We start from the raw sequence: 9411 nt of genomic DNA on the forward strand, positions 1-9411 counted from the left end.
TGAATGAATCGACCGTTTAAATGATTCGGTTCAATCGCAATGACTCACTTATTAACAGTGATTTGCTGCCACCTGCTGGCGGTTTTAATGTCAAATTTCAGCTTTTTCTTTTTTTTCCTTTTTTTTTGGGGGATTTTTTTCATGTTTTAAATCATTTCAAAAATCAGTATTCAACGTTTTATGTTTAATATATCAAAACATTATTTATGCATTTGTAATTGCAGGTTAAATGTTGAAAAAATGTAAACAAAATACATGTGTGTAAATACATCTAAATGCCACTTCTGTGTTGATTTAATTTGCTTGGTAACAGCCCAAATGTCTTATTATTCTAATTCCCTGATTAAATGTAAGAATTTGACTCAAAAGATAATGGACACTTTTAGAAAAAATGGCTTTAAAAAAGGTAAAAATGCCCATAAAATGTAAATATCGAGATATATTTTTTTGTCAATATCGCACACCCCTACTTCAAGTACATGCACGTTTAAAGAGCAACTACATCATGCAGAGTCACCATAAGGCTGCCGCAAAAGTTCATCTCTACCCCATCTGCAGTTTACGATTAAATCTAGCAGGAGGCTACATCTGTACCATCTCTGTTGTGTGAAAAAAACGAGCAGCTCTGTGTGGCAACATTAAACCCGTAACCTGCAGCAGAGGCTGATATTTGAGCTGGCCGAGCAGGATGTATCTGGGACGAGAGGACAGCAGCCTTAGGACAACAGCGAAGACATGCTTGAAGAAACCTTTGTGTGTGTATAAGAGGAGCAGGCGTATCAGCATTTACTGATATTGTCTGATTATACCACAGCAATATGAGCATCAAGAGCGTTTTATACTCATCTTGATGAGCTGTAATAGCACACCACAGATACACAACTCATTCACACTATACAGTGCTGTTTCCGGACACACACGACCACACACCTGCTTGCGTGCCACACATACGAGATATCTGGACCCTCAGGGTCATGATGAGGCAACTATGAAAACACTGACAAACAACGCAGACCGCTTTCAATATATTTAGCAGCGCTAGAAATAATATTGAACCCCTAATCATAAGTATTAAAATTGTCAGCAAAAATATGTTTTTTTACTTTTCCAAGCGATCGGACAATTTTGCCAGTAAGATGACACAGTGTCAAATTTTCTTCAGAACATTTTAAAATGTAGTTAATTATAATTACATTATAATGAAGCCATACAAGCCAATGTACCTAAAACATAATGAAAAAGAGATTAAAAAAAAACAACAGCATAAAACAGCAGTAGCAATGTATCTAATTCCTATAATATGATGCACTTCTGAGTGAAACAGAATATTTAGCAGAATTTGGGTTTTTTGCACCTTTTGACCAATTAATTTCCTTAACCTTTCCTTCCTTAAATGTTCCAATTATTCAATCTATATATTTAGATATATTTGTTTTAGAATAATATGCACTGATAAATAAGACCAAGAACCTTCAATAAGGAAAAAGGGGTAAATTCAAGATTTTGCATTGTTATTTTTATAGCACTTTTCCCAATCTGTGTTGCTTCAATAGCTGCTTTAGGCTACGTTTACACGACAATGATGTAGTCAAAAACGGAAACGTTTTTCCCTTGCGTTTTTAAAGTTTCACATATACACGACAATGTTTTCAAAATGTTATATGCGTTTACACATATCGTATTACGTATGCCAGTTGGCGCTGTCACCTTGTTAGTAAACAGTACCTGTTGTCGTGTGTATATGATGCGTCTCCGCTGTTGGTTGTAATATTGGTGAAGTAAATCCACACTTTGCTGAAGAAGCGGTAGCAAACTCTTAAACAGCAACAACAGTACCATGTACTCCGCCATTGTTGTGTATGTTTGTTCGCGCTTGCCTTTAAAATCGACACATACTGTGCATAGCTACATACCTAACACGTACTACGCACGTGCATTACGTCACCGTTTTCAAAGATTCCCGTATTGGGTGTTTACACGGAAACGACAACGGTGGCGTTTTCAAAAACTTGCACTTTGAAACCATACCACAGCAATATGAGCATCAAGAGCGTTTTATACTCATCTTGATGAGCTGTAATAGCACACCACAGATACACAACTCATTCACACTATACAGTGCTGTTTCCGGACACACACGACCACACACCTGCTTGCGTGCCACACATACGAGATATCTGGACCCTCAGGGTCATGATGAGGCAACTATGAAAACACTGACAAACAACGCAGACCGCTTTCAATATATTTAGCAGCGCTAGAAATAATATTGAACCCCTAATCATAAGTATTAAAATTGTCAGCAAAAATATGTTTTTTACTTTTCCAAGCGATCGGACAATTTTGCCAGTAAGATGACACAGTGTCAAATTTTCTTCAGAACATTTTAAAATGTAGTTAATTATAATTACATTATAATGAAGCCATACAAGCCAATGTACCTAAAACATAATGAAAAAGAGATTAAAAAAAAACAACAGCATAAAACAGCAGTAGCAATGTATCTAATTCCTATAATATGATGCACTTCTGAGTGAAACAGAATATTTAGCAGAATTTGGGTTTTTTGCACCTTTTGACCAATTAATTTCCTTAACCTTTCCTTCCTTAAATGTTCCAATTATTCAATCTATATATTTAGATATATTTGTTTTAGAATAATATGCACTGATAAATAAGACCAAGAACCTTCAATAAGGAAAAAGGGGTAAATTCAAGATTTTGCATTGTTATTTTTATAGCACTTTTCCCAATCTGTGTTGCTTCAATAGCTGCTTTAGGCTACGTTTACACGACAATGATGTAGTCAAAAACGGAAACGTTTTTCCCTTGCGTTTTTAAAGTTTCACATATACACGACAATGTTTTCAAAATGTTATATGCGTTTACACATATCGTATTACGTATGCCAGTTGGCGCTGTCACCTTGTTAGTAAACAGTACCTGTTGTCGTGTGTATATGATGCGTCTCCGCTGTTGGTTGTAATATTGGTGAAGTAAATCCACACTTTGCTGAAGAAGCGGTAGCAAACTCTTAAACAGCAACAACAGTACCATGTACTCCGCCATTGTTGTGTATGTTTGTTCGCGCTTGCCTTTAAAATCGACACATACTGTGCATAGCTACATACCTAACACGTACTACGCACGTGCATTACGTCACCGTTTTCAAAGATTCCCGTATTGGGTGTTTACACGGAAACGACAACGGTGGCGTTTTCAAAAACTTGCACTTTGAAACCCGTTTTCAAAAATATGCGTTTTCAGTCCCCAAAACGCTGTTGTCGTGTGTGCAGGCAAACAGGCAAAACGCATAAAAAGTTTCCCGTTTTTTGGCTGAAAACCTTGTTGTGTAAACGGCCCCTTAGAGAACAAGTGCCTTAATGTCTAAAAGCCACCAATGAGCCTTGTATTGGAGGGAAACAAAAGGAAACAAAGGCTCATTTCTGAGCATAATAAATACACAAAACACAGATAAGGGAAAACATTTTGGGCTTTTAATTCCTGAAATGTGAGTGTGTGTGTGAGAGGTGTGACTTCAAACATCAAGAGAACAAATGCCATTGCAACCAGAACAATGAGTGTCAGGAGAGTCACCGTGTGTTTCCTCAAAACGCAAAGGGCCATTTCCTGTCAGCTTTAGTGTGTACACCAACTTCAGCCGGTTTGACTCTATCTGTAACAAAAGGCCTAATAAAAAAAAGAATCAAGTCCTATTATAGTGAATTTGCCAGAGTTATGGGCAATTGCTAGGTAAAACAAAACAAAACAAAATAAATTAAATGTTCAATAAATCACTCAATTTCTTAATAAATCCCGAAGAATTTTCAACCAACTTTTTGGTGCATTAATGAGATTTTATAGCCAGAACTATCAGTTTAGCATGCCAGATTGTACTAGACTTCATATAGTTCAATTATCTAGCACGCACAGACACAGGAAGACAGGACACACTCTTTGGCTTCACACAAGAATGACTTTGAAGCCCGGTAAGAGGGTTTGCTGATGAAAAGGAGACATATGAGCGCTACGGCTGACTGTTTGCCGTCCCACCTTTGACCTTGGAACTCTAAACCCTGCTGGAGAAAACTCATCCCAGCTTTATCATCATGCGAGCAGAGGGACGCACGCACAGTCTGAAGCCCTGGACTGTGCCGTGGAGCTCATAAATCAGTTATTGGGCGGGATGCGGTCTTTCATCTCTTATCCATTTGAATTTCAGGAATTCCGCAGCCGAGTCAAACCTTCCATCCAGGCTGATATCATCACACTCATCCGCTGAGGAACATAAATATGTCAACTGTCACCGCTCTCGGCATATGGAAAAACATGTGTGGAGCAACTGGAGAAATATACAGTAAGAGGTGGAATTTGAAAAATTCCCAAAAACATTGACGATACCTGATCCATTCAGGGAGGCTGGGTCCCTCAGTGGAGGTTGAACTCCAGTTTAGGCCAGTTTTATTGTAGTATCACTCAGATACTATAATAGTTTTCATTAGTATTTTGAATTTGTTTTATTTTTCTATTTTCCATTTACATTTTATTTGTAGTTTAGTTTTATGTTGTAGTAATTTTGTTGTGTTTTTAATTTTTCTTTTTTGCTATATAGTCTTTATTAATTTTTCTTCGTAACATTTACTTATTTTAGTACACCAAGTTTCACTAAAGCTGAAATAAAATTCCATTTTCAATTTAAAGTTTTAGTAATTTTCTTGTATATAGTTCTTATTAGTTTTTATTGCAGTTTTAGTTATTGCATGACATTAAACTAAATTAAAATTAAAACTTTTTTATTTCATTTTATTACAGGTAACGTTTATTTCAACTAATAATTCTTTTAAGGTTTTAATTTTACTATAAAAACACTGGTTTAAGCTGAATTCTCACATTACGCTTTTCTAGAGGTGGAAACTGCACATTTGATGAACACTATGCTTTATGCACTGAAAGATCCTTTCAGTCTCTGCCAAAAAATATTCACATTGCTCGGAAGACGTCCTTAAAGAATGGTAAAATCCTACCAGCAGGGGGCGACGACAGGTTATTACAGCCTTCATGCAAATCATCAGACAGTTTGACAAGGACAATCTCATGAGCTCATAGCTTTATTTCGAAGTGGAGGAAAAGCATAATAAAACATGTCAGTGTAGAATTTCGGTCAAGCTTGTGGCGACCTGAACTGACAATCACACCCAGAATAACTGAAAACACATGGGACTGCAGCCACCTCCCAATTCACACCACACAAAGCATTTTAAAGCATTTACCTTCCCTGAAAGCGGCGTTTATTGACAACAGGACACAATTTTTGCAAACAAATTGTGAGTGATATGCATTGCTATGTGGTTGGTAAGATGTTCTGAGTGGTTGCTAACTTGTTACATTTACATTTGATATGCTATAATGAAAAGCGGCTTCATTCGAGATATAGTTTATCAGTTTATGCATTCCCTGGGAATCAAAAACACTATTTTGGCATTGCTTGTGCTATGCTACACTGCTATACGCCCCGAAATGTCTTGTTGAAATCCCTGTGTATAAGCAATAACAATAGTGATGCTTGCCTTCGCCAACAGACTATAAAGAACAATGAAAAAACAATAGTGGATAATGCAAACAGGCTATTCTGCTCGCCACACACTGCGTATGACTAAACATTTCCATGTAGCAAACCGACAGTTCAGACAGTCAAGATAGGACTGAGTCAACAACTTCAGCCTGCATCCATCTGCAACGTCTACATACAAGAATGACCCTTTAGACCGCGAGGTCAGCATTAATCTCTGCCTGAGCGCAATTAGCATACTAATAGCCCAGCTCTGTTCTTGAAAGTCAGGCTCACCGATGTGCAAACAGTCTCCTGCCTATCAATCTCCATAAAGAGAAACAAGAACCAGTCACTTGTAAGACACGAGCAGGCCTCGGCTGACTGCTGTAGTAATCAGTTTAACTATACTTCTGCTCTACCAGAGTCATATCATGGAAAAGCAATACTTTTTTTGCTCTTTTGAAATAATAGTAGGGATGCACATTATATTAGAATACCATATTAATGGATATTTGAATGTGAATGCTTAATTCAACCTATTTTCAGGTTTTAGGCTACTTTAGCAGTCATGCAACACTAACTTCAGCATAATCTTCCATTATCCCTTTAACTATTTCTGGAAAAGCAGCCCCTCTTCATTTAAGACTCATCTTATCATTTAACTCTCATTAACTATTCATTTTAAAATAATTATTCACATTTCATACTGCGTATTATAATGCTGCAATGTCTAAATTCACTTAAGTATCATAGCATTGATATGACATGGACAGAAAATATTAATGCTAGTGCTATGATATTTTTAGATAAAATAGATGTTTAATATTGGCCATAATAAAAATAAAAATATACATACATACATTTATACATACATACATAAATACATTTGAAATAAAATAAAAAATAAATTATATATATTTTAACAGTATTTTTAACATTTTTATATATATTTTTTAAATTAGTACATCCTCATAAAAGAGTATGAATATATAGTCATACTGTAGTATACATAACGCTAATACTTTCCAAACTAAACTATGTTTAGAAACAATTAGCATATGAACATTTAAATATACTCCCTATTTAGTATTTAGCAACTAGTCCTTCTCTGATGAACAACACGGGTCACTTACATATAAAATTATAAAATGTACAGTAGCAAAAACTGTTAAATTCTAAGAGTCAGAGTGAGGATGTTTTGACTAACATTATAAGCAGATTTTAAAGACTTATTTTAAATGCTACAATTGGGATACAATACGGCTCCTTTAAATGTTCAGATAATTAAAACCTAGTAAAGTACTAGAGAGGTCAGTGGGTTATAGTAAGTTGGTTAAAAAAATGCAGTTAAAGCAGTGATAGCACATTCCTGCGTGAGCACCTTTCACCTCTGACGGAGCTGATCCCGGGGGAAATCAATGTGTTCAACAGGTCTCTGACCTGGATTAATGCAGGGGTGTGTCCAGAGGGGCGGCGTTAACCCCACGTCAGCAGGACACCTCGCTCGCCGAGACAGAGGGCAAATTCCCAACACAACTTAGACAAACATTTTCCTTATTTTCCGTTGCAGAAAATATCTGGGCTCAAAATTAATGACTTTAAAAGAAGAAATTAGCGTAAAAAGGAAGCAGCTGATTTTGCTGTAATGTTAGGTGTCCTAAATCAGATGAGGACAGACCAAAGCAGAAGTTGAAAATCTAATTATATCTGAGTTTGCATAATACAGGCAGCAAAACATTATGTAAACAACACTCTAAAGCCTTATAAACACATACTGGGATGACAGAGAGAGATAATCTAAAGAATGTCAATATGAGTGAACAGGAAGAAGAAAAAATGGACCAGAGAGATAGAGAGAGAGAGCGAGAGAGAGAGAGAGAGAGAGAGAGAGAGAGAGAGAGAGAGAGAGAACAAGAGAGAGAGAGAGAGAGAGAGAGAGAGAGAGAGAGAGAGAGAGAGAGAGAGAGAGAGAGAGAGAGAGAGAGAGAGAGAGAGAGAGAGAGAGAGAGAGAGAGAGAGAGAGAGAGAGAGAGAGAGAGAGAGAGAGAGAGAGAGAGAGAGAGAGAGAGAGAGAGAGAGAGAGAGAGAGACCAGAGAGAGACAGAGAGAGAGAGAGAGAGAGAGAGAGAAGGTTTGTCCTCTTCCTTCTCTGACTCCTGTAGTTCTGTCTCTGAGGGCAAGAGAGTTGCCCAATGTCATTGTGTCATCTCAAATACTGAGAAATGACTTTTCAAGCGAAGACTGTTTCAATACACATAATTTTTCCTGTTGGCAATCTTTCTCTGCAACACAAGTCACATGAAGAGTAGAGCAAGAATGAACAGTGAATGTGCTTCTGTATCAATCAATAAAACAGTGTAGAAAAAAAAGATTTATTTACTTATAAATATTTTTTTATTATTTCAATAAAAAGTTAAATCCTTAGATTATTTTTATATAAAATACATGTTATTTTTATTTTATTATTTCATTTTAAATAAAATAAAGCAATATAAAACAATGAATATAAAATACATTTTATGCTAACACTAAAAAAAAAAAAAAGGTTTCTCCATTCAAAAATGGCTGCCGTTTAATCAATTACATTTTATTCCAGGCAAACAAAGAGAGAAATGTGTGATACTGACAAAGACACCTCGGTTTAGTTTATCAGTAACATCTCCACCCACATTCATCTCCTGATTAGTCATTTCTATCTATGAAACTATTACAAACACTGTTTCTGCTATAGTGTTAAGTGATTCCCATACACAATGCTTCATTCAGTGTTGCAGATGTAGTAACCAGTTAACTCCAGAGATCTGGGTGAGGGTTTATTCACGAGTCTGTGAAAGAGTTGTCAGACAAACAATGAGCCATGGATGAGGTAAGCGTGTGGAAATGCAAAACATCTGACATCATATGAAGATAAACGCCGCAGGACCACAGCCTTGAGCGACAGATCTATAATCACAGGTTTGAAAGTAGGTTAATCGCCACTGTGCTTTTTAAAACAGCCGCTGTGCACAAGACGGCCTCAAAAAATAAATAAATAAAAGGTTTTTTTAATCAAATTTGATATTTATAGAGGAAAATACACCAGTAAAGCTACAACTTCTTACAAGGATATGAAAGAAATAACCAGCACCTGAGCCAACAAACTGTTAGGGAAGCACTTGTATAGAGATACAGAGTTCATGTTCATACTAAAACTACAATTTTATTGTCAATTTGCAAAACTGAAAATAATGTACACCAGGGAACAAAAATTTATATCTGCTCAGCCTGTAACCTGGCATAGAAAATGAACCAACATCCAAATCAGTCCAATAAAATAAAATAAAATAAAATAAAATAATATTGTTTAACTAAATTAAATATTTTAAAGGGGTCATATGATGCGATTTCAATTTTTCCTTTCTCTTTGGAGTGTTACAAGCTCTTGGTGCATAAAGAAGATCTGTAAAGTTGCAAAGACTAAAGTCTCAAATCCAAAGAGATATTCTTTATAAAAGTTAAGAGTCAGCCACACCTACCTAAAACGGCTCGTTCTAACACACCCCCACATATCTACCTCACTATGTGGGAAGATTTGCATAACGCCGCCCAAATGTTCACGCAAAGAAAGAAGGCGTAACTTTTATTCTCACTGTAGTATTGTTGCCGCCGCCATATCCTGAAGACGCTGTGTGCTTCGTTGTGAAAGCGAAACTACTTTGTTTGGTCTTCCAAAAGAGGACGATATCCGCTTCGTCATGCCTAGAGCTGATCCGTGCTGGTCGCTGAGGAAATACATCAACTTTGCGCTGTGGATCGCCGCATCGGCTTTCAACTTGGACGAAGAGGAGTCCAGCCCGGGGTCATCACATGTGGTTGCCGCA

At 36.6% G+C, this 9411-nt stretch overlaps 1 protein-coding gene across 10 annotated transcripts in view; it reads right to left on the reverse strand.

Moving 5' to 3' along the window:
- Nucleotides 1-9411, reverse strand: part of LOC107678828 (afadin-like) — a 135714-nt gene that overhangs the window by 82724 nt on the left and 43579 nt on the right. The window lies entirely within an intron of this gene.

This window comes from Sinocyclocheilus anshuiensis, unplaced genomic scaffold, assembly GCF_001515605.1.
Source record: "Sinocyclocheilus anshuiensis isolate Anshui unplaced genomic scaffold, SAMN03320099.WGS_v1.1 scaffold1049, whole genome shotgun sequence".
Classification (NCBI taxonomy): Eukaryota; Metazoa; Chordata; class Actinopteri; order Cypriniformes; family Cyprinidae; genus Sinocyclocheilus; species Sinocyclocheilus anshuiensis.